A 26,484-nucleotide genomic window follows, 5' to 3' on the forward strand; every position below is an offset into this window, starting at 1 on the left:
TCGCGGATGAGACGCTTTCCTTTTGTGCTCGACCCAGCGCCGGAAAATCTCCTGCCGCGCCCGGGATGCGGGTTTCACCTACGGGCTCTCGCTCGCACTAAACGTTTCCGCCGCGGCACAACAGGGGGCGCCCGCATCGCTGGCACAACGAGGTCCGAATGTACGCAGCTGTCAGAGGGAGGAGTCCACCGGGAGCGAAGTGGGGCCAGCGCAACACCCGACTGCCACCTCCCTCCTGTTTCCTACTCCCCCCATCTCCAAACCCGAGCGCCGACTCGCGGGGTTCACTTTCCCTCAGTCGAGCCAGGCGTCAAAAGCTCGCCTCCACGGTGGACAAAGCAGCTCACCGATCACAATGCCTATTCTAGTCCCGACGGCTATACCGTTGCGCCTTTCGGGCGACGCGGCCAAGCAAGCCTACGATATTTGCGTGGATCCTGGGTCTATGCGCCTTGTAACCATGTTGCTTACACGGTCGAATGCTGTATCCAGATCTATAGTCGAGTATCCCGCACGGAATCTTGCAGGCGCATGTCGTGCGGTGATCCCTTCGATTTGCCGTTCAGGAGACGCTTTTTCTCCATATCTCAAGTTCTCGGTTGTTTTCCGAACCATTGCTTATACCTTCAGAGTCGGGCACGTTCTGCGTGGCTTCTTTCAGCTTTACATTATCCCTTCCACGTGTGTATGACGGTAGCCATCGTCACATATTCCTTCTTTACACTCATATGGAGACACGTTCACACAACTGCTTCATGGAAACAGTTCGTCCACAGCCAACAGGAAAAAGAGTCACAGTCGCTTCCCTTGCAGCGGTAGTCGTTCGGCGTTTGTCCTTACGAACTGCGTACTTCAACGTATACGAATGAACTTGCAAACTAACTTTTGTTTCAAAGATCCTCACATCCTCACTTTTTTTCCATTCCTCTACAGATGTTTTTCATCATGTAAAGAAGAATATTGTTAGAAAAATTTATAAATTTTGTGCGAAATTGACGTTACTACCATATTTTCTTGTTTAACTTATTTCAGCTATGCACTTCTGTTTTGTGTGATTACGCAGCATAATGTAGCAGATTCCAAAGAAGTATTTTTCCTTAGTTAGCAATCGGTAGAGACCGTTTAACAAGTTTGTTGGGTCCAGAAAGTCTGTATCTTATATAATTTTATCCCTGAATTATTTTAAATAAACTTTCAACTTCGACTTTCCAAGGCGTGACCTGGAATAGTACGTAGAATGTCGCAAACATCGGAAGTATCGCTCGCTAAATATGTAAAGTATAAAGGTTAGCTCTTTTTTTTTCAGTTCTCTTGCGCTAAGAGACGCGCTAATGGTAGTCTTGAATAATGAAATCCTTATAAACTTTCTAGGCTCAGAATAGGAACTGTCAAAAGCGTGCGCTAGTAAACCATTTTCTTTTTTCAAAGTTGCCCCAGCTCGAATAACGTCCAGCCGAGACAACGGCATTTAGAGTTCTTAAGATCCCAGCATGCCGGAGAAGCGATCGAAAAAAATGCGCCAGAACACAAGCATGTGACTGAATGTCTTGCTAGCCACTTGGTTGTTTTTCGAGGTATATAAGTTGGATCGAAAATGCACGGTTGCCGCCTAGAATGCCACGCGATTCTCCGGAAAGGAGCATTTTTCGATTCGCTTTCGAGCTCAGCTCGACTAATGCGGCGCCTTCCAAATAAACGTTCCTTTAACGGGCAGAGAATTGAGGATCCTGGTATTACGAAGTCTGTGCGGGGATGTAACTTATGGTCTTGTCAAAATCAGCGTCGGAGTCAGTCATTACGTGCCAGGGACGCGAACGAGGAAACGAAAGAAACGCGCGCGAGCTCGAAAATTCAGGGGGAGGGAGAACAGACGAGCACGAGAATTGCGCTGGAGCTCCGGGCATCGCTGGACCGCATTTAATGTCAAGATTAATCTTGTAATGAAGCCATTAAAAAAGGCTACCGCAGGGAAACGGCGCTCCCCTTCACGGTGCAGTAGCGCAGAAACGGCGTCGCTGCAGGCCGATGAACTTCGTTCTTTGTCTCCCATAGCCACCTTGTTAGTGAGGTTTGGAAAATGTGGAAGCAAGTAGCTTATAGCGCACACACGAAGCGGCATCGTTGGCACTGCGCATGAGCAGGACCCAAGCTCGGCTCGGGTTATTTTGTACGAAATACCGACACCGTCCGCTATAGCTAAGCATTCTGTTGACTGTTCCTAAAGCTTCCTGTAGCTGCGTAAGTGGAGCAAGCGTTGGCTCGAATAGAAACGTCGCCAATGACGGATAAGGGAAGCCACAATGGAACCGGCGCGGACTCCTTTCTTTGAAACATCGCTGGCCACACGCCGGGCCCGTTGCCCTTTAGCCGCGAAACACCTGCTGCACGCTTATCGAGCATGGATCACTCACGCGCAGACATGCTTCCGCGCTGTATACTCTTTTAGGAGAAAAAAACTAGCAACACCTTCGTGATTGTTGTAGCGTCCTGAACGTTCGAACGTTGCGAACGCTCAAACGTCGCCAACGTTGACAAAGCTGGCATCATTGAATCGGGAATACGGCTCACAAAGCAGGTCGCAAGTTCGTCCAACGTTCCGTAGTAGACCGGCACTCGAGGCTTAACGATGCTGTAGTCCGAAGTGACTTACCTGTCTCGTCTCCTCTCTGTGCATAGTTCGCGTGCGCACTTCAGCGACGCGGGCCCAACTCGGCGCCTCCGGGAATCCGTGCTGCTCGTAGAGTCTTTTGCACCGCGCACAGCGGCTGATGCCCGAAGTCGACCCTGCGTTTGTTCGAGAAAGGAAAAGTAGAGCATGCGCTTATAGTCACAGACCATGACCATCTTTGAGGACTTCTGGTTGTTGCACGCGCATTTGTTACAATGGCGTCGTGGTACTTCCTATGGCCAGTGTGATATGTGTGTCAGCCAATCCTCGCGTGGCGATTTTCGCGCTGAGGTCCTGGCCAGCGCAGACGCTTGGCTTGCACGGATACTTTCTGTGCCCGAATGCCCCAAATTATTCGCCGAGCACTTAAGTCCCGTCGCGCACGCGCAGTCAATTTCAGCATTCGTTACGCAGAAAACTGTGCACTTAAGCCCTGGGGGACAATATGTATTGCTGCGTCATTCATCCCTTGCTCATTTGCGATTTACACATCAGCGACGCAGCATTCCGGCAGGGTAGAGCCGATATGGTTAAGTCGAAGACCAATGTAGAAACAGACGTAACTGCAAACTGACCGACATGGGTGCTGACGTCAGCTGAGAAGTATGGAAATATGGAAATGGAAAACACAAAGAGCAATTAACATGTCCACCTTCTCTCTCTCTCTCTCTTTAAGTGGTTGAGGAGCACGGAAGTTAAACAGTACAGGTATCAACTGTTCAGCGGCGACGGCAAGAGTCAGTGCCGACTGCTACTACATGCGATGGAAGCGAATTCCACTCAGAGATTCTTTCTTTCCTTTCACAATAAGCAAAAGAAAGGACGATATGTAATTATTACTGCACACTACATACAGAGCTGTAATGACATCACCAAAAGGCTGCAATGAGCACTTTCCGAAATGGGCTATTTCTTTCCAATATACCCCATTTGTCTTTCACCTGTACTTCTATCACGTTCCCTATGTCTCAGTGCCGACTCACGTTTGCGCTGGTCACCATTAAAAGAACTAGGCCAAAACTTAACATTCTTAGGTAAGTTATATTGTGATGATTTTGGCATCTAGAGAGCTGCGCTTGCGTAACGGGCGACCTTGCACTTTCTCATTTATCAAATCAATGTTTCTGTAGCTCTTACAGAGAAAGAGAGACGATAATTTACTTAAGTGATGGCTTCGTGCCTATGTGGGGAAGGGGGTAAGGTAAACATGATTTCATGCCCACTTTGACACCCGCTAGCGTACGTTCAACACAGCTCTAGTTTTCGGATAGGTAACTCCAAAGTGGGTGAAGTCCGCCTATAAGGCGTTAAAGAAATGCGTGTCCGATGGTTGAATCGGACCTCTATGTTTGAGCACAGCTGCCCAACGCTCCGGACATTGGGGCACGATCGCTCGCATGCTTTTCTCTCGTGTCAAGGTCGCTCTCCGGAACGTCTGGCGTGCGCGTCATGTGCCAGCGTTTCGCATTCTTCTCTCGTGGCAGCTAGCGCTTTGAGACGATGTGAGAATGCACTGTGTTCGGGATACGATGCCTTCGGCTCGCCTCATATTTCTTGTTGGATATTTCCAATGTGGGCGAAGTTTGCGTATGACGATATCGCATCAAAAATTAGGCAAGGCACCGACGTTGCGTGCCTCTTGACATTTGCGCCTGAAGTAGAAACGGAGACCCCAATCACACACTGCGCACAAGTTTGTGGATGATACGCACTTTTGAAGGCCGGCTGAGAAGCTTGCACTGCCATATGTCGCATGGAGCTTACCGAAAAGATTGCTTGGTGATTCGGAAAGCGCTTAAGCAAACCTTAAGCAAAGCTGAATGCACCTAGGCTAAATCTTTCGAACACATAAATAATAATAATAATAATAATAATAATAATAATATAATGATAATGATGATAATGATGATAATGATGACAATGACGATGATGATGACGACGACGATGATGATGATGATGATGATGATGATGATGATGATGATGATGATGATGATGATGATGATGATGATGATGATGATGATGATGATGTTTTGACAGGGAAGATAAGGCTGCCGTGGTGTGATGTTCCAATAGTATGTAACCTGCGACAACGCCTCTATACACAAACTCATCAACTGAATGAATTCCTTTTAGAAGGCTTCTTATAGGTGACGAGGTAAGGTAGGTCTTTGGAATAAGCGGCGTTGCACAATAATACATGTAGCAGTGCGTTTTTGTTATGTGCTATGAACTGTTTGAACCTTCCAACCATCGTTATACATGCAGGACTCTTCACCTCATGGTACAGCTTCATTGAGAAGTGAAATATAAAATCGGCAACACCGATTGGCGTAGCGTGCGTAAAGCTCGCATTACTCTTGTTACAGTCCTGTGCGACCACAGAAAATGACGAGCCCGTCACCCAATAAACGTTTAAGCATTCTATCGACAGTTATTCAAGGCCGCCTTCACACGAGTGTGTATTGCGGGAAAGAGATATATAGACATTTAAAGAAAACACAGGGAAGAGGAAGAAGTGCGCAGTATCAAAAGCAGCGCGTTCTTTTTATTGTTCTTGCTGACACCGTATATAGCGTTTTTGTGCATCATGTTTACGACGACGCGACAACATGATACGTAGGGCCTCGCTGGCTGCGTTTCATTCAGCTGCAACATTGAATTGACGTTTCGGCACCTCCAAGGAACAACGCTGTTCTGGTGTTTGCTCACTAAGAAGCAACATGCGTAACTGTTAGTCTTCCCGGGAGGACCGCGGACAATGCGCTAGAAAGCGTCACGCATTCTTCTCACATTTATACAAGAGACACGACGGATCGACACATGGTGACATATTTAAAGCGTAACGAGACGCTCAGGCGAAGCAATTGCCAGCCAGGTCTGCCAGGCTTAACCCCGCTTGTAGCAACATCGTCCCCACCACCTACTAGCAAATCAACCACGCGAGATGGAATTGCCTTCGCATGCTCAATCTCTACCAAAAAGAGATGCGGCACGGCGCTTTCTTGTAGTGTATTCCAAATTACACACAGCGTCGCCTGATCCTCGGGGACAGTTTGTTTCCCGTATAAGCGAGGCCGTTCTAATTTACGACCAGCGTCCAAAAGCATGAACGTGCGTTCGCCGGCAGCAAATAGGTTTCGCTTCCGAACATCAACACGAAAGTGGCTGTCGCCATTTATGGGCCCGCACGCGATGAGGTCAGCTTCGGCGTGCTCGGGGCTTTTTCTTTTACTATATGTACGCGCATTACAGCGTGTTTGGTCGTGTTTTTTTTTTTGCTTTTACCGCATTTCCCGAGGCGCACCGCACGTAAAAGCAGTCAAATAATTCAGTAGAGGTGGCGCCACGCAAACCGATGCATTTGTGCAAAAACAAACCAATAATTCGTTTTTGACGCTTTCATGTGCTGTGGGCTTGCGAGAAAGACAATATTCTGCGTTATTTCTCGCACAATAATTTCACTAGCCGGAAAATACGGAGAGAACCGCAGTGTACCAAGGCTGTCTTGAACATGAAGTTCAGATGTACATAAGGGGAAGCTTATGGAGGGATACGCATTGCCAGAAAAACACGCTTAAAGCGACACTTAGCATAACGCGTTTCATTCCGACTATCACCAGCGTTGAGGTAACAATAATAGTTTTAAAAATAACGCAAGCACGCAGACGACTGGGCGCGAACAAATGAATTTAAAAAATTAGATTTTGTGGTTTTACGTACCAAAACCACTTTCTGATTATGAGACACGCTGTAGTAGGGGGACTACGGAAATTCGGAGCACCTGGGGTTCTTTAACGTGCACCTAAAATCTAAGTACACCGGTGTTTTCGCATTTCGCCCCCATCGAAATGCGGCCGCCGTGGCCAAATAAATTGGGAGCACGAAGCGGTGCAGCGATAACAGCACGCGGTATCGTGAAATCATGGAATATCAGCTCGCCCAAGCACACATGCACCCTCCTTGTGTGTTTGCGTTAGAACGACGTCAAGTATAACCGTGCGATTTCTTGTGGCAGTACATGTAAAATACTAATAAAAGAGTATATATATCGATACACTCCGCGCCTACTGTTCGTCCTGCCGACAAGAAAACGAGATGGATCGAACATTACACTTGCGTTACTTTGAGACCGCGTTGCGTCAGAAGTTTTTGCCACGTGTGTATCCTGTAATGCCCCGGCAGCTACGTTTTATTGTGATAGCAATTATATTGACACTCCAGGCGCATTTTTTCCCGTCGTCCTCGCCGTGATGTTCCATATGAAGTGCAAGGGCGCTAACACCGTCGGCTCGCGTCGTATGCTGTATGTGCGAGTGAAAGCACGCGAGGGAAGCGACGATCGCGGCTCAACCTGGCACGCGCCAAGGAAGAAAGCGGAGAGCAAACGCACCGTCTTCCGTCGCGCGAAAGGCCGCGGGAGTATGGGAGGGAGGGAGGGTTGCAGCATTGTGCTCCGGCAGCAACTGCGCATTTCGCGACCGGGCGCCAGGAGAACTGGCGATGGCGGCTCAATCAGCTCAATCTCGCGCGTCAATATATGGAGGAAAGTGGGGAGGCGGCGCGGGAGGGAAGGCGGGAGGGGCAGCTTTGACTCCGCCAACAAGTGCGTACTTTGCACGGCCGCGCGCAGTCGCGCGCCCTGTATCTTGAAGGCATCTGCAGACGGCTCATGCCTTTCTGCGCACTGTGCTCTGGCTCCAGTTGTGTTTCTTTATTTCTTGTGCTTCTTTATTTCTAGTGTGATGTGTTCATGTCTGCCTGTGCGTGCCGACTCCATGCTTGTTAATTCAGTAAGTAAGCGAATGTTTCGACGTTTATATGGCCGATAAAACTGCTATCCTTACTTCGTATAGCTATCTGCTAATTTCCTATCGCAATCGATGCTTCGCCGTCCGGGAGAAACTGCGACTTTTGGTTGCCCTGCAGCATTCAAGCGACGTTTAGGCACACATGGGAAACCAGCGCAGAGCGATGGCCCTTCTACCATCTCTGGCGACGCTCAATTCTTTATCTCGCAGCGCTCGCTTTTAATTCTCCACACGGCGCAGCGCGCGCTTTGCGGGTTCCCACAGGAAAGAAAGGTGCGTGTGTCTCTTATTCGGTAATGGTCGCCGAATATTTTCTCGTATCTGTTCTCCTTTCGCTGTACAGTAGCCGCTTATATAGTTTTCTGTCTCGACGACGCTTCCACCGCCGACCACCCTCGCGGAAAATGAACCTATGCATGATTCAGTGCGGCCATTACGCAGTTGCCGTCCTTGCTTCCTTTCTCTCTGCTTTCATGGGAAGACGTTAGCGACTTGACATCTTTGTCTTAGATTCACTTTCATCTCTCTTTCGTTTTCTTCCTTTCTTTGCTTCTTCTCCTAAACTTCCGGAAGAACTTTGTCTTACCGGGCGCAACTGCCGTGTCTTGGAATAATGGAAGGATTAAACATGATTGAGGCGGGGAGTCCTTGGGGGGTGAGAACGAAATTACTGCGCGGTGGAATACGACGCCGCACGGAAATGGAACGGCGCTTCATTTCGTGACCGGAAAATGAATCTGCGCCAGTGCTTGTTGGGCTGCCTTCAACGGGGACGTTCGCTTTTCCTAGGCGGCTTTCTGGTAGCACAAGTTTCTTGATCTCTGGCAATACTTTTCTTTTTACTTACTGACTAGGCCAGAGAAGTTGCGGGTCTTTCCTGACTTTAAAGGGACACCGAACTCTTCCCATGTTTAATGTGTTTGATTTCAGGAGTACTTCTTTATTTCTTATTCCAGGGGCACTTGAGCAATGGCGCTCGCGTGCGCGCGAATATTTTTATTCCGCAACTGACATGAACTATTATTTAAAGCGAGTGCACATGTACCGCTTCTTCTGGTTAGCTCAACTTGTTTTCTTCACATTTACCTGTGTTTTTTGCTTTGTTCTCGTAGAATTAGCATGTTTATGTGTTTGTTGCGTGTGTGTGCGTCTTGCTATACGAGAAGGACAACGGCCTCACTTTATCAACATTGTCTGGGTAGAGGGTTAACTGTATGTTGTCTTATTTGTGGGCCCTTAGCGCCCGATATTCCAATCACCCTAACATGGTAGAAAGTGATCATCTTCGGGGAAAAATTTAGGGCGTATGAAAACCAGTCCCGGGAAATCTGCAAGATACAGAAAAATTCCTCGATAGAAAAGGAAATCGAGGGCAGTGGGAAGAATTAAGAAAAAAATACATTACGGGGTATTACGTGCAAACACCGCAATCTGACTATGAAGCCACGCAGAAGTGGAGGACTCCGGATTAATTCTGACGACTTAGGGTTCATTAATGCGGACTTAAATTTATGCGCACGAGCGTTTTTTGCATTTTGCCCTCATAGAAACGCGATCGCCGCGGCCAGGAGTCGAAACTGAGATCTCATGCTTAGCAGCGCAACGCCAGCTACTAAGCTACCACGGTGGGTGAAGTATAAATCATCATCATCATCATCATCATCATCATCATCATCATCATCATCAGCCTAGTTACGCCCACTGCAGGGCAAAGGCCTCTCCCATACTTCTCCAACTACCCCAGTCATGTACTAATTGTGGCCATGTTGTCCCTGCAAACGTCTTAATGTCATCCGCCCACCTAACTTTCTACCGCCCCCTACTACGCTTCCCTTCCCTTGGAATCCAGTCCGTAACCCTTAATGACCATCGGTTATCTTCCCTCCTCATTACATGTCCGGCCCATGCCCATTTCTTTTTCTTGATTTCAACTAAGATGTCATTTACCCGCGTTTGTTCCCTCACCCAATCTGCTCTTTTCCTATCCCTTAACGTTACACCCATCATTCTTCTTTCCATGGCTCGTTGCGCCGTCCTCAATTTCAGCTGAACCCTTTTCGTAAGCCTCCAGGTTTCTGCCCCGTAGGTGAGTACTGGTAAGACACAGCTGTTATACACTTTCCTCTTGAGGGATAGTGGCAACCTGCTGTTCATGATTTGAGAATGCCTGCCAAACGCACCCCAGCCTATTCCTATTCTTCTGGTTATTTCAGTCTCATGATCCGGGTCCGTGGTCACTACCTGCCCTAAGTAGGTGTATTCCCTTACCACTTCCAGTGCCTCGCTACCTATCGTAAACTGCTGTTCTCTTCCGAGACTGTTAAACATTACTTTAGTTTTCTGTAGATTAATTTTCAGACCCACCCTTCTGCTTTGCCTCTCCAGGTCAGTGAGCATGCATTGCAACTGGTCTCCTGAGTTACTAAGCAAGGAAATATCATCCGCGAATCGCAAGTTGCTAAGGTATTCTCCATCAACTTTTATCCCCAATTCTTCACACTCTAGGTCTCTGAATACCTCCTGTAAACATGCTGTGAATAGCATTGGAGATATCGTATCTCCCTGTCTGACGCCTTTCTTTATTGGGATTTTGTTGCTTTCTTTGTGGAGGATTACGGTGGCTGTGGAACCGCTATAGGCAGGTTGCGCACGTAGTTCCCGCGCCTACTAGGGCGCCCCTCGCGGCGGCGAGCGCGGAACCGGCAGGATACGACCGGCTCGCTTGCGTTCGGAAAGCCTGTATGTGCACTGTTTCGCGCGTAGCTGTTGCTTTTTCTGAGCAATGCCGAAGTGCAGCCCGAGCTGTTGAGTAGTGGGCTGCAACAGCACGTACACCAACTAACGAGGAACAAAGTTTTACAGGTTTCCAAGCCGACCATATGAACCAGAACGGCGTCAACACTGGATAGCGCTCGTCCGACGGCATAAGCTGATTTATGTTCCGGCGTTATGCCAAGTGCGTTATAACGCTGAATTCTTTGCTTTTAAAGCAATGATGGCAGCAACGGGACACCTGCAGTCAGTGGCGTAGCTAGGTCGTCTGGCACCCGGGGCCCATAGGTCTTCGGTCCCCCCCCCCCTCCCCCGGGTTTATTCGAGGAAGGCGAGGATATCAACAATTTCCGCGTGTCTCCAGACGTATATGACACACCCCCCCCCCTGGCCTCTTGCACCCGGAGCCCACGCCCCCCCCCCCCCCCCCCCCCAGCCACGTCACTGCCTGCAGTGCGTACCGGGATATGCAGCAAACAAAGTAGTTTGTTCCCACACTATACCGCAGTAAAGCTGTGGAACTCTTTCCCAATCCTCTCCTATTGAAACAGCGCTAGGGCTTGCTGAGAGATTTAAGGAGGGGTTGCAGCCGGCTGAGCTGGCATACACCCTTCTGCGTCCAGCATATCAACGAAGGGGCAGATGAGATCACCAAAATTTTTGACAACGTGGTTTATTGGAACCTCCTTTGCACGCACTGAAAAATCGCAACATAAAAGTATCGCACTTCCAGTAACTTGGGCGAAAATATTTTCCCAGCGTAGTCTAACAACTGGTAAGTTAATCCCCTTTATTTGTGTTTGGGGAGAGCAACGTTAGAATACCTGTGGTAGGTCTTACGAGTCGTTCGTAGACCCCACGTTCTTGGATGAGATGTTTTAGATTCGCATTTGCCGTCCTGTATGTACAGGGAAACTACCGCGGCGTCCTTGCACTTCCCTGCGATACCAGCACGGCAATCGCAGCTCCCCGCTAGGATTTGTCTGCTGTCGCCGATCTTCAAGAATCAATGTCGCCTATAATTTCATGCGTCAACACCATAGATAACGAAGTAACTTAAGCTGAGCTTCACACGTCTCGCTGGTGCATTATTTTTCGTTTGCGGAAAAAACCTAGCAGTCACTACCGATCAGTGCGATTTCAGCACTTCGCTCACGCCGTAGACGTGCCCCACTTCAAATAGACGACTTCCTTTCTCTAAATTCTTTTCCCTAAAAAAGCTATGAAGATCTTGTAATTCCCAAAACCCGGTTAAAATTAATATCTGCACGCTGTTTCGCGCCATCACTGCCGTTTGACAGGACGCCAAACACGCAGCGCGGGCTGCTGACGCCGTGAGTAATCCTACCACATTCGCGCAACTATTCGTCAGATGGCGCTAGGGGTCGGAAAGACAGGGCGCCGCCTAGCACTTGCAACGTGCCCATAGATAGCTTCCAGTATCTTTACATATGGCTCATCTACACCCTGATTCCGTAGTGCCTCCATGACTGCTGAGGTTTCGACTGAATCAAATGCTTTTTCGTAATCAATGAAGGCTATATATAAGGGTTGGTTATATTCCGCACATTTCTCTATCACCTGATTGATAGTGTGAATATGGTCTATTGTTGAGTAGCCTTTACGGAATCCTGCCTGGTCCTTTGGGTGACAGAAGTCTAAGGTATTCCTGATTCTATTTGCGATTACCTTAGTAAATACTTTGTAGGCAACGGACAGTAAGCTGATCGGTCCATAATTTTTCAAGTCTTTGGCGTCCCCTTTCTTATGGATTAGGATTATGTTAGCGTTCTTCCAAGATTCCGGTACGTTCGAGGTCATGAGGCATTGTGTATATAGGGCGGCCAACCTTTCTAGGACAGTGTTCCCACCATCCTTCAACAAATCTGCTGTTACCTGATCCTCCCCAGCTGCCTTCCCCCTTTGCATAGCTCCCAAGGCGTTCTTTACCTCTTCCTGTGTTACTTGTGGGATTTGAAGTTCCTCTAGACTATTCTCTCTCACCTTATCATCGTGGGTGTTACTGGTACTGTATAAATCTCTATAAAACTCTTCGGCCACTTGAACTATCTCATCCATATCAGTAACGATATTGCCGGCTTTGTCTCTTAACGCACACATCTGATTCTTGCCTATTCCTAGTTTCTTTTTTACTGCTTTTAGGCTTCCTCCGTTCCTCAGAGCCTGTTCAATTCTATCCATATTATAGTTCCTTATGTCCGCTGTCTTACGCTTGTTGATTAACTTAGAAAGTTCTGCCAGTTCTATTCTAGCTGTAGGGTTAGAGGCTTTCATACATTGGCGTTTCTTGATCAGATCTTTCGTCTCTTGCGATAACTTACTGGTTTCCTGTTTAACGGCGTTACCACCGACTTCTATTGCGCACTCCTTAATGATGCCCATAAGATTGTCGTTCATTGCTTCAACACTATGGTCCTCTTCCTGGGTTAAAGCCGAATACCTGTTCTGTAGCTTGATCCGGAATTCCTCTAGTTTCCCTCTTACCGCTAACTCATTGATTGGTTTCTTATGTACCAATTTCTTTCGTTCCCTCCTCAAGTCAAGGCTAATTCGAGTTCTTACCATCCTATGGTCACTGCAGCGCACCTTGCCGAGCACGTCTACATCTTGTATAATGCCAGGGTTCGCGCAGAGTATAAAGTCGATTTCATTTCTAGTCTCACCGTTCGGGCTCCTCCACGTCCACTTTCGGCTAACCCGCTTGCGGAAAAAGGTAATCATTATCTGCATATTATTCTGTTCTGCAAAGTCTACTAATAACTCTCCTCTGCTATTCCTAGAGCCTATGCCATATCCCCCACTGACTTGTCTCCGGCCTGCTTCTTGCCTACCCTGGCATTGAAATCGCCCATCAGTATACTGTATCTTGTTTTGACTTTACCCATCGCCGATTCCACGTCTTCATAGAAGCTTTCGACTTCCTGGTCATCATGACTAGATGTAGGGGCGTAGACCTGTACAACCTTCATTTTGTACCTCTTATTAAGTTTCACAACAAGACATGCAACCCTCTCGTTAATGCTATAGAATTCCTGTATGTTACCAGCTATGTTCTTATTAATCAGGAATCCGACTCCTAGTTCTCGTCTCTCTGCTAAGCCCCGGTAGCACAGGACGTGCCCGCTTTTTAGCACTGTATATGCTTCTTTTGGCCTCCTAACTTCACTGAGCCCTATTATATCCCATTTACTGCCCTCTAATTCCTCCAATAGCACTGCTAGACTCGCCTCACTAGATAACGTTCTAGCTTTAAACGTTGCCAGGTTCATATTCCAATGGCGGCCTGTCCGGAGCCAGGGATTCTTAGCACCCTCTGCAGCGTCGCAGGTCTGACCGCCGGCGTGGTCAGTTGCTTCGCAGCTGCTGGGGACTGAGGGCCGGGGTTTGATTGTTGTGTTCATATAGGAGGTTGTGGCCAAGTACTGCACCAGGGTGGCCAATCCTGCTCTGGTGAGAGAGTGCGTTACCGGTTCTGGTCACCGGGATCAGGCCGCACTCCAGGCCTGTTCTGGAGTATAAATCAATAAATACATAAAGAGATAGAGAGAGCAGTCCTTAGTATTTCAATTCGTTTAGTGCGACAGCATGCAGGCTCTAACGGTGCCCGTCGCCATCTTCTTGAGAGCAACTTCTTGCTCGCAATTATTGTTTCAGCATATTTACTGCGGCAGGAGACCTCCCCATTCCTTCTATTGCGGCATTCAAATAATTATCTGCCGAGGCCCCTGCCTGCTTGTTTGCATAACGAACATCGGCCGGGGCCTGTTTCACGGCCAGCCGGAGCGTTTTAGTGTGTCAGGACTGAGGTACACACCCGTGGCAGCAAGCTAGCGCGGCCAGCCTGCTTGTACCAACAACGCGATGTACAGCGGTCACGGAAGGCCGCAGTTGACGTGCGAACTTTCAACTCTTCAAATGCTCGAGCTCGTACTATTCCAGCATCTAATGCAGCCTGCCGGTTACCGCGGCCCAAACTCGGAACCAGTTCTCGCACGCGCGCGTTCTATCGCAGATGAGAGTGAGTCAGCCGCATTTCATCAAACTGCCAGCACGGGGGTCCTCCTCCTCCTCCTCCTCCATCACCGCACGCGTTGTGTGTTCGCAGCCGCTGATGCATTAGCTCACGTGCACGGGTGCGCGCGCGTGCTCCCCCTGGTGGCTGGTGGACCTGCTCAATTAGGAGCAGCCGGCAACATTCTGTACAGGCGTTAGAGAGCTGGAACAGTCGGCGCCATGACGCCTGCCGAAGGTGAGCGCGCTGAATCGTCAGCGGCTGCCGATGGCTGCTGCCTGGCGTCCAGTGCCGCTCGCCGCCGCCGCGTTCATTACGTTAATTATATTCCAGGAAGCTAGAGGTAACGCGCGCGGGCCATTCAAAGAGCGCTCAGGGAGAGGAAGGCGGTTCGTGGCGATTGTTATACCGCCGCTGAACCGTTCGTGTCGTGCGCGTTTTCGAAGCAACTTTTCGAGCGCGCAAGCGGGCCTTGCCTCCAGAGAGTCAGCCTACCCTCTACCCAGTTTTTCGTCACGTGGGCATGCAGCTGGTCTATCCCGGTGTGCACAGTAACGAAGGTGAATGGGAGCACCAATGCAGCCTTCCTTCAGATCTGTGACACCCTCTATCGAAATGGTTTGAGCGTGTGTGTAATACACACAGGTTCAGGCGCTCCGCAAATGAACGGTCCTAGCTATGTCGTAAGCGCTGACAGCGCCGCCTGGCATTTGGCAACTTTTCGCGTTGGTTTATCGTCACCGCAGTGGCCTTCATTTTTGTTCTAGTCAGGATCGTCTAGAATTGGTTCGGAGAAGGGCTTTAGGCGACTCTTAGCATTAACGCCATTGTGTTTAGTACAACTTTTCAATGACTGGTATATGCTTCCAATTTTCTCCTTAACAGACATGATTAATGCAATGCTTCAATTTCACAGTTGGAACATATGTCCTGGAGTGAATATTTAAAAAGTTAACTTGCAAAGTTTTATTCAGGCACACGGGCATTGCGCTTTATCATACCGGTAATATGCTCTTTTTCCAAAACTCCGCCTGAATAAGACGGAACAGCGCAATCCTATAGGGCTTGTAATGAGCAAATCACGTGTCTGCTCCGCCAAATTGAACAAATGTTCAGTCTGTCACTCATGCTGTCGTAAAACGTTCAGTCCGACCAACTGAGCTCGCAAATTAAAATCGTGTGCATAAAGCTAACACTGAAATCATTCTTTTAAAGGAAGAGCGCCTATGCCTTACGTTCTCTCATGAAAAGAAAAGCGACTCTGTGCATAACTTATCTTCATATGTTCCTCTCGCAAATATTGATATGAGTTTCGTCTCGCCGTACCTTACAGCCATCATCACAGCTACTCAACGCCTCGTCCGATATTTCCAAGGGACCCGCCGTGGTTGCTCAGTGGCTATGGTGTTGGGCTGCTGAGCACGACGCCGCGGGATCGAATCCCGGCCACGGCGGCCGCATTTCGATGGGGGCGAAATGCGAAAACACCCGTGTACTTAGATTTAGGTGCACGTTAAAGAACCCCAGGTGGTCGAAATTTCCGGAGCCCTCCACTACGGCGTGCCTCATAATCAAGAAGTGGTTTTGGCACGTAAAACACCATAATTTAATTTGATATTTCCAAGCCCCGCAATTTCATCGTTAGCTTTCCGTCGCAATTTCTGCAGCTTCAATCTTAATAAAATGCTGCCCTCGTTCACCGTGCAGCGTCTGCGTACTGCGCGTTCAAGATTTACAACTTGCGCGGTTGCCAAGGCAGCAGGCACGCGTTCTTAGCGATAACTGAATCCTACCTCTCTTGAGTAGACAACACTTCGAGTGCGCTAGCTCGCCGATCGAGTTAAACTGCTTTCGATCTATCTGGCTTTTAAAGGTCGCCGCGCGTCCCTCTTCTATCGTCGTCCCCGACTCCCATCATCAAATTTTCTTCCTCTGTTCTGGCACGCCGAATTAAACTAAAGCTACAAAAAATTCAGCGTACTCGTAGGAAAGGTACCGGGTTATCTCTGCTGCAGCGAAAACAAATCGGATTACATGAACGGTTCGATGTCAAAACAGGATTCTGCGTGTAACTTCGTTTTCAGAAGAAGAGACACGATCGCCTTCGAGGTAAGAAGCACAGGAGAAAAAAAGCAGAAGAAAATGCGGAAGAAAATCAATATATAAGTAAAAGAAACGTATCGTATAGCTTGCCAAGGCAACCTATGATAGCACTTTGCTGCAGAATAGTCGAAAACATGTGGCGCCATACACCTCCTTTTACTGCTCGCCATGGGCGGCGAAATGATGACCGTTTCATCTGACCTCCAAGTGCCTGCACGGGCCGGCAAAGAAAAACAACGATTCGTCTCTCTTCCTCTTTTTCCACTTTCCAACCCCCATTTGACCTAGCGCAGTGCAGGGTAACATACCGGAAAATCGCCTGTTGTTAACCCTGCTTCCTTTCCTCCATTTCTATTTCTCTCTCTTTAGTCGGGCGTTCAGGCGCTCCTTAGGTAGACATCGCGTCTCAGAGCGGAACGGTTGGTCGTATTAAACAGTGATCGTAAGGGCCGAGGAAAACGCCCAGCGGGAAAGCGCTAACAGCAGTTAGGAACGCACGCGCCCCAGGAATATTTTGCAGAGGCATACATTATATTCAGGGCAGCCTGTGAAACCACTGTGTCGGCGAGTGAACTATCGAACACGTTCCTTGCCGTAGTCCTCATTACAGCGGTAACAGGCTGTCGCTGGCGACCTGTGTTGGCTCGTCTTGGCGACCGACCGATTTCGGAGCAGACAATCCTGGAACGCCTACCTATAAGTCGTCACGCCACAAGTCGGTGAAGGCACTAGTGAAATCTTTACGTTCCAGTGGCCTTTTAGAAAGACTATAGTTCTGTCATGTGTCCTGCACATCCTTTATAGTCTCTTTCTTTTGCGCGTTTGGTTTATTTCTTCGCTTTTCTTCCCGTTTTACTTTCGCCTCTTACCTTTCCCCTAGTGCAGGACAGCAAACCAGAACCTATTCCGGTTACGACCCCTGCCTTTCTGGTCTCATTTCTCGCTCTGTCTCTTTCAGAATCCTACGCGGTCGTCGTCTTAAACGGCAGCCAACGCGATGTCATCGTACTTGTCATGTCTGCGTTGCCGTCCCGTTAAATGCTTTTTTCACCTGTGTATCTCTTTTGCGTATTGTGACGGAACCTAAGCGTTACGGAATTACGGAGAAAACTTCCCCTTTTCCTAACGTTATAGTAAAACGCTTTCAAGAACAACCAAGCGCATAATATCGTTCGCAGTAAAATAGCCTGCTCATTCACCCCTTAACCCTTGTCCTCGTTGGCGAGCAGCAAGACAGCGTTTTCGGTCCTAGTGGAAATGGTGAGACTCAGAGATAGCATGAGCCTTACGAAAGCGAAAATGCGAGAAATCGCCTAAAGGCCACATCGATGGCAGAGCACAACCACGACCATACATTCCTGCTTTCAGCAGCGTGGCCAAGAGGCTCAACCCGGGGACGAAAGAAAGAAAAATGAAAAGGTACAGCGAAAGATGGGTGTCCCAAGTCTAATAATACTTTGCCTCGCCAATAACTATACACAACCTGTTCAGAGGCCTTGGCCCATCGAAAAAAAAAAGAAAGAAAATAAGAAAGACAAAAGACCAGGCGATAGCATATGTCTCGTGCGTTGCCGTGGCAAAAGAAATCATAATCGTATAATATCGCGGGGCCACTCAACGCAGTAATGACAGTCTGTCAGACTGCTCTTGCCTTCTCTATCTGTTTCTGTTTTGTTTTCTCCCCGGTCACTTTTCGCATGGTGTCCTCGCAGCCGTTCATACGTATACATTCCTCGGCTTGTCTGCCATTTGCCGGACATGCGGATACTTGTAGACACGTGGGCCAGATTAAAATGGGCCGCCATTCCCCGCTTCGTTTTATTGCCCGTGTATACAAGTACGCTTCTCTTGCCGCTGCGAGTAGCGAGGCTACTAAGCCCTTATCTAAACACGACGCGGTGCCACAGCGAGGGGGGGGGGGGGGGGGGGGGGCGACGTCGTTGCGTCGTCGGTAGAGAGAAAGAGAGAAAGACTGTGATTGTGAAGAGGAAGAGGAGAGACGCGACAGTCAGGTTCCGAGGATAAGCCTATATAGAGAAGTCGAAGATGGTGTGGTCACGTAGCGACGCGATCAGGGCATGAGGGCACGCATACTCAAAAGCGCGGCGGCGGCGGCGGAGGACCCCCTCGCCGAGATGTGCGCACCGCATGATGACCTACGCTCGCCTCTGTTGCACCAAAGACGAGGGGGGATCTACGCTAAGAAATAATGACGCTCGGGTCAAATATTCTTTCAAGTCTTTATTAACTTTGAGCTGCGGGCGCTTGGTCTCCCGCAAATTGCCCACATCGAGTCGTACAGGGTCATCATTCTTCAGTTGTATGGGATTTTTTTTTAAAAATCGCCTTTGGTTAATACCTAATTCTTGCCTTTGAGCTGGATTATTCGAAGAGGCGGACGTCAGAAGAACGAGAAATCAAAACGCATATTCAACTAATTGTCAGATATGTACTACTTCCTAATGAATTGCTTTACGGCACATATTGCAATATACAAATTGTAGCCCGTGAGCTTGCAAGACGTATCCACTTGAAATGAACTTCCAGGATGACATCAATTTTGAAATATTATTTCCCAAAGTGTGCAATGAAACACGTGAACCGTTCCAGTTACTTTTGTGCTTCAACGCACAAAACACCATTTTTATAAATAAAAGTAAAGGGAACTGTGCAATTTTACAAGTTCGCTGGCGCATATCTCTGAACTAGCGTCATTCTGGAAATTCATTCCAAGTGGCTATGCCTTGCCAACTCACCGGCTACAATTCGTAAATCGGAAATGTGCCATAAAGTAATTAATTTAGAATATGATTAGTTGATATTTGCTAATTAGTTAATTAGTTACAATGTGTTTCGATTACTCGTAACATGCAATGCCCGCTTCTCCAAATATTCCAGCTCAAGGACTAGAATTATGTTATCTGTAACAGGTTACTTTAAGAATTCAATATAACTTAAAAGTGATCACCCTGTATATACTTTACGTCACTGTGTAACTAAAGATAACTTTACGGCAGAAGAGTTGCCTAAGCCTGTAAAACTTCGTGGATCGCGGTGAGTATCACACTGCAAAGTTTCCGGCGCGCAAACAGCTTTACTTTTCATCATCATCATCAGCAGCAGCAGCAGCAGCAGCAGCAGCAGCAGCAGCAGCAGCAGCAGCAGCAGCAGCAGCAGCAGCAGCCTGGTTACGCCCACTGCAGGGCAAAGGCCTCTCTCATACTTCTCCAACAACCCCGGTCATGTACTAATTGTGGCCATGTCGTCCCTGCAAACTTATTAATCCTATCCGCCCACCTAACTTTCTGCCGCCCCCTGCTACGCTTCCCTTCCCTTGGAATCCAGTCCGTAACCCTTAATGACCATCGGTTATCTTCCCTCCTCATTACATGTCCTGCCCATGCCCATTTCTTTTTCTTGATTTCAACTAAGATGTCAAAAACTCGCGTTTGTTCCCTCACCCAATCTGCTCTCTTCTTATCCCTTAACGTTACACCCATCATTCTTCTTTCCATAGCTCGTTGTGTCGTCCTTAATTTAAGTAGAACCCTTTTCGTAGGCCTCCAGGTTTCTGCCCCGTAGGTGAGTACTGGTAAGCCACAGCTATTATACACTTTTCTCTTGAGGGATAATGGCAACCTGCTGTTCATGATCTGAGAATGCCTGCCAAACGCACCCCAGCCCATTCTTATTTTTCTGATTATTTCAATCTCATGATCCGGATCCGCCGTCACTACCTGCCCTAAGTAGATGTATGTCCTTACCACTTCCAGTATCTCGCTACCTATCCTAATTTGCTGTTCTCTTCCAACACTGTTAAACGTTACTTTAGTTTTCTGCAGATTAATTTTTAGACCCACTCTTCTGCTTTACCTCTCCATGTCGGTGAGCATGCATTGCAATTGGTCCCCTGAGTTACTAAGCAAGGCAATATCATCAGCGAATCGCAAGTTACTGAGGTATCCTCCATTAACTTTTATCCACAATTCTTCCCAATTACTTTTCATGCTTGCAACTTATTCTCTCTCCTTCTCGCCCTCCTTGACTTTTTATTGCGTAGAAAAAAAAGAGAGGGGGAAGGGGAGAGAGTCAATTTGTTCAGCAGTCAGCACCGTCTGTGCTGATGAGCCATTTCACGAGCGCAGACGCTTCTACGACAGTATGAATACTCACACACACAAAATATGGAAGAAGTTTGGTTATTGCAGAGCCCTAAAGATTTTAGCCTACACCCGCGCAAGGCATTAATATATATATATATATATATATATATAGAGAGAGAGAGAGAGAGATCACATGTGGGACAGACCGGCATAAAAATCGGGCCCCTCGGTTAACCCCCTTTCTGCTAGTCTATACTAATATATATATATATATACACGAGCTGGAAGGGGGTTAACCGAGGGGCCCGATTTTTATGCCGATCTGTCCCACATATGTGACCATGCATTTTATTTCTCTCTCTCTCTGTCTCAGCTTCCTAGACGCTCGTTCCGCAGTGAGGAACTACAAACTACACTTACGAAGCGAGAACAAGTGTTAACGTCAGCAGGCTTTCTTGATATAACCACTCACGTCGTTCTAAGAAGGTGCGTGCTCTCACAGGCAGGTCCGTTCCCACCGGACGTATCCGGAATTGCAAAGCGTCCCGTCGGTCCTCCCCGACATATTCGAAATCCTTTGCTTGAAACTTTCAGGACTTCCACTTCGGGCAGTTCAATTTCGGCTCTCGGTAATAACCTGTCTGCAGGGAACGAACTTAGAGTGACGGGTCCAGATTACTCAACAGGCTGGCGAGCTTCGCAAAAGGAATTCGTTGAGCCAGAGGTCAAAATTGCGACAGTGCTAAGCTTACGGTCGCAACGACGCAGGAGATGAAGTTCTGAATCATCTATCCAGTCGGCAAATACGGCTTACGAAAACGCACCACCGCGCGTTCGAATAACTCTCTGTCGCCACGGCCGTTGTTGACGGTTATACTTCCAGTGACGTGCAATCACTGGAGGGGGGGTTCCGTTAACCGCGGCGATTTCAGCGACGATTTGCACCGCCCTCTTTCGTTTTCCGCTCTAATGAGGCTAGCATGGTGTACGCGAAATGGGCGATTCTGGACTCCCGACCTTTTCATTGTTCGTCCGTTTATATAAGTGTTACCTGTGTTATCGTGGGCATCTTGTTGCGGGTGCTTGTGCGCGCGTGTTCTTTCCGTCGTGACATTAAGCAAACGTCATTAAGAAACAAACAAACGAACAACAACGGCATTTATATGAATGAACTGAGTGATCAGGTGGAGCAATTGAAAACGCTTTCTTCCTGCTGCTTTCTTGCCCTTCTTTACGAACTAGGGGTCTATGAGTGAATAAAACAATGTAAAATATATCAAAACAAAGTAAGCATGCTGCAAAAAAAAAAGAACAAAGAAAGGTAAACTCAGTAGTAGACGGCGCGAAGTCACTAATCTGCAAGATCAAAAAATTCCTTTTTTTTTCGATAACAGTTGACGAAGTTCAAACGCATGCACGCTGCCAGTAATAGTTCTAAGCCAGTTTACACGAAAAAAGAGAGCTTCATATTATAAAATGTCCTTTTTGTAACGTGTTCGAATAGCTACAAAGGTGCGTTAACGCTGCATTTCATAAGCCTGCACCCTCCTCTCCCCTCCCCATTCATTCCGCCTCTCTCTATGTCGTTCGTTCCATCAGCAATGCAAAGAATATGAAACAGGCGACAATGAGCCGCCGAAAGAAAGTGTAAATCTCTTCACCCACGTGGTAGTTGTATTAAACGGACAGAGGCGACGTACGTCATTAGCATAATGCACATTTTGCATGCAAGATAAAGCACCATAAGGCTTCAGTCTATATATGCTGCACAGTTATTTCGAACCCTCAGAAAGCGGGAGAAAATGAGACGGGCAAAGCAATCTGCAATTTACGGACTAATCAGCAAAAAGACATACAAAGGAAGAAGACTCCCATGCCATCGCCTATTTTGTTAAATATTGCAACCGTGCAAAGGCAAACGATCGCACCGAATTCCGTCGGCAAAACTAAATTGGAGCTCCGACAGCTCAGTGTCTTCTACAGCGAAGCTGTTTACGGGCTAGGGTTCCGTGCATTTTTCGTGTCCGTCAACAAACCTGTGCGAGCAAAAGCTATCATGATCAGCAATGGCTCGTGCCACTGCTCACGCGTTCGTCGTCGTCCTCTTCTGCCACAGCTGGCTCCGTTGCTGCTCACCACGCCAGCGTTCTCATGCTGCCCCTCCCTCTGCGAAGGCGCTGACGGCACTGGCCCACTGCCATTCCGTGCGGGGATTTACCTCTCAATTTCTTTGCCTCAATACATCGCAAAATGGAAACGTGATTGTATATAACGGATGTATAACACGAATGAACGCGGATGTATAAAAATAAATGTGCGTGCGGACCTTTCGTCACGGCGACCACCGATCAAGACAATAAATCTGTTCGTACCTTTGTTAAAAATTCTGTCATCTGTTTGTCGTGGGCTACACAGCTTCGCTGCTCATCCACCTTCGCAGAGCGGATTGACTCGTAATTTTTGTCAGTTTTATATTGAGGAACAAATTGCCAAACGAGCAAGGCGATAGCAGTGCGTGTTTCGATGTCTTGTCTGCCAAAGTGCTTTAATCGAATCTCGAATTTCCAATGCGACATCGACAAACAACTTTCCTATTTATTACCCGCAGATGTCCTTGAGCAGGAAGCCATCATTTAACTTTTTTTTCTTTGCGCCTAAAGTGAGGCACACGTACCGACCAGTCCCATTTATCGTCCACGTACGTGAAATGGGTCGTGTTTTACGACCGATCGCTGTTGTTGGTGTTGTCCAGCTGTGTTTTCTTAATAGAGGACTAGGCATGATTGAAAACAAGTTTTTAGCCGGAGAAAGCTGCAAGATAATTTTCCCATAGACCGTAATGACAACCAACGTTGTTTTTGGTATTTTATATTGTTTCTCAAGTATTATCTAAACGGCCATTAAGGAGGCACATAAAAACCAGTCTATAGATGGCTATATTAGCCTTTGAAAGCTCTATCTCCATTTCGTTTTAGTGCAGACTAGCCGATCAAAAGCATAGAAAAGTGAAGAGTCAGCCTCATTTTCTTTACTTTCTCGCTCAAGACCGCGACCCTGAAGACGGGAAGTCTCACGCCACTGGTATCGCGTTATTGCCACGCCTCTCGGAGTCATTTCTCCACAAACATACGGTGCGGTAGGATTTACAACGCGGTCGACTGCTACAGGAAACACACAAATCTGCTGCTCTCACTTTGCTTGCGCCCTAGCTGCAAGTTCGTGTCAGTGCACTGCGCCGGTGTGTAGAAAGGTGACCCTACTACCAGCCGCGAGTTATTTCCTTGAAATTAGGCGATTGTACAATTGCCATATTGAATAATCTGGATGTGCTCGGCACTGATGTGCTCCCTTCAACAAGGGAACACATTCTACAGGGGTACATATAATGAGGTTGGAAGAAGCGTGTTTCTATCTCAGTGCCTTTTTTTTTTTACTCATCCCTTTGTTTTGCGCCTCTCTCCTTCTCTCTTTCTCTCCCAAATTCCCTTCCCCACGCAGCGTAGAATGTCAGCGATGTCTGTACGCCGGCTAAAATCTCTGCCTTTCATTAAAGGGTTACCTCTCTCTCTCTCTCTCTCTCTCTCTCTCTCTCTCTCTCTCTCTCTCTCTCTCTCTCTCTCTCTCTCTCTCTCTCTCTCTCTCTCTCTCTCTCTCTCTCTCTCTCTCTCTCTCTCTCTCTCTCTCTCTCTCTCTCTCTCTCTCTCTCCCTCTCTCTCTCTCTCTCTCCCTCTCTCTCGTGTTTCTGTCTTCACAGCAGTTGCCCGGTTGGCTCAGCTTACTTTCACTCGCAGCTTAGTCCATTTTCTCACATTAAGCACCTGATGTAAACTACGTTCACCACACTGTGCATATATAATGTGACCGGCTTCCCTAGTTTCACATACACGTTCTTGCACTTTGACACTCCTAATGCCAACGCAGTAAAAAATCCAGTTTTAGGGCTTAGGCCCACGACATCCTGAACTAGGAAACACCGCCTACCTCGGTCGATTCCACCGTCGGCTCATTTCAACAAACAAAGTTTATTCCTCCTCAGAGTCTTACGCGCCAAAGCCACGATCTGATTATGAGGCACGCTCTAGGGTTATTCTGACCAACTGGGGTTCTTTAACGTACACCCAATGCATGGTGAACGAGCGTTTTTTTGCATTCCACACCCCGTCGGAATGCGGCCGCTGCAGCTGGGTTTGAACCCGTGACCTTGAGATCCGCAACGTCACGCCTTTGCTACTGGGTTACGGCTGCGGGCGCTTCTGTTTATCTATCTATCTACCTATCTATCTCAGCTTGTGAGCTTTAACGTACGGAAATAAACACGCGCAAGCCGGCGCGCTTATTTGCGTCGTCTGTCGTCTGTCGTATTTCCGTCGTAGGTCGTCTTCTCGTCTCGTGTCCCGTCTACGTTTTGCGCTGTTAACACCAGAATGGAAAACTAACAAGCCCAACTGTTATGCTAGAGAATTCTTGCCGCGAATGGTTGTTGCTGTAAAGGTGCGCCCTCAGCCTTTACAGCGCCTTGCATAACACAGTCCAACCAATATTCAACACAATGTCGCTGGCTCAACATAGCGCCGACGCCTATCTCTCCCTGAAAACAAACGCATACGTTGCACTGCTGGATCATCCTGGCGCTGACTGCACCGGCCCGTGGCGACGCCTCTCAGCTGGCGTTGTGGCGCTCTGCAAACGCGGCAACCGCGGTCACGACGAGACGGCGATCGGTGCTCGGCTCCAGCCGCGCTGACCCCCCCTCCGCCATTAGGTCAGGCGGCAATTGCCTTCATCGTATCGCTCTCGCGCTCCACTCGTCGCCACCTCCTCGAAATCGAATCGCAGGAACTCCGCTTCACGTTCACCGGGTGCACGCGGCCAGGCAAACGCAAACATGCTAACGTAATCGTTCGTGCAAACGCGCGCACGTGCGCGCACCCGCACGAGCATACACGCACGAACCAACAGTATATGACTTACAGGAACGCAATAGTGCAGTTTGTGATCGTAACTTCACCTGCCTTTCTAAGACTTCTTTTAGTTTGATCTACCTGAAGGTTAAGACGGAGTTGTTGAAATATCTGCTTCCTGCTGCTCCGCATTCTTTCTGTGTGCTCTAAGGCACACGTGTCGTGTTTCTTAAATGCGTAAGCATTTCTATGCCTACCTAACAAAAAATTTGTCCGTCACGTAAGACGATGAGTGGCTCATTCATTCATTCATTCATTCATTCATTCATTCATTCATTCATTCATTCGTTCATTCACAAAACTTTATTTATTAGAGTCCTGAAGCCCGGTCTTTTCAGACCGAGGCGCGCAGCGTCTACGTCGGCACCACCAGGCCGAGCCTTATGGCGCCATCGTGGACACACTGGACAGCCCGTAGTTGATCTTGATATGAACAGCTTGATATCATCTTGTGCCAGTAAAGCCATTCTTCTTCGGGGTCGGCGAGAGTCGCGGGACAGCCCGCCAGCATGTGTCTGATGTCAATGATGCCATCGCACACGTTACATTCTTTCGGGGTGAATTTCATACCCCGTTGAGCAATGGCTCATACCCGCCGTAAGCAATATATATAACTTGAAAATGGCGGCTATTGTTAACTAATCTACTGAAAATACATATCCAAGTGATGAGACGTATCAGCTTTTGCATAGAATGAAGCGATCTTGCACAGAAATCGGGAGCTGAGCATTTTTTCATCGTGTACCTCGCTGTGCTCACACCTGACTACGTTATTGTGCATCGGTGACGAGTGCGCAGTCTGTTAGGTGAACTGCGGATGCATTTTCTCGTGTATTCGTTATTCACACAAAAAAAATATTTGGTAACGTTCACAGGCGTCATAAAACAAAACAACTTGCGAACGCGAAACACCAAATCACCGGCAGAAAGTGAGACGCTTCGCAAGGCGTAGCAAGCTCTCAAGACGCCAGCAAGAAGTCTAAATCGAACTGCTGACAGCGCATCGGCGTGTCCCTGTGGCTAAAGTAAAAATAAT

General features: G+C 48.0%; 1 protein-coding gene and 1 long non-coding RNA gene across 4 annotated transcripts in view; one reads left to right on the plus strand and one right to left on the minus strand.

Moving 5' to 3' along the window:
* The window catches only part of LOC129385025 (uncharacterized), a 204,879-nt gene that overhangs the window by 104,730 nt on the left and 73,665 nt on the right, over positions 1-26,484 (minus strand). Inside the window, exon 2 of the long non-coding RNA XR_008612556.1 lies at positions 2,651-2,784. This is a non-coding gene — a long non-coding RNA (uncharacterized lncRNA). The remainder of the gene's footprint in view (positions 1-2,650; positions 2,785-26,484) is intronic.
* LOC126530830 (roundabout homolog 2-like) overlaps positions 1-26,484 on the plus strand; it is a 190,803-nt gene that overhangs the window by 2,497 nt on the left and 161,822 nt on the right. The gene's annotated exons all lie outside the window — the stretch shown is intronic.

This window comes from Dermacentor andersoni, chromosome 5 (genome assembly GCF_023375885.2).
Source record: "Dermacentor andersoni chromosome 5, qqDerAnde1_hic_scaffold, whole genome shotgun sequence".
Taxonomy (NCBI): Eukaryota; Metazoa; Arthropoda; class Arachnida; order Ixodida; family Ixodidae; genus Dermacentor; species Dermacentor andersoni.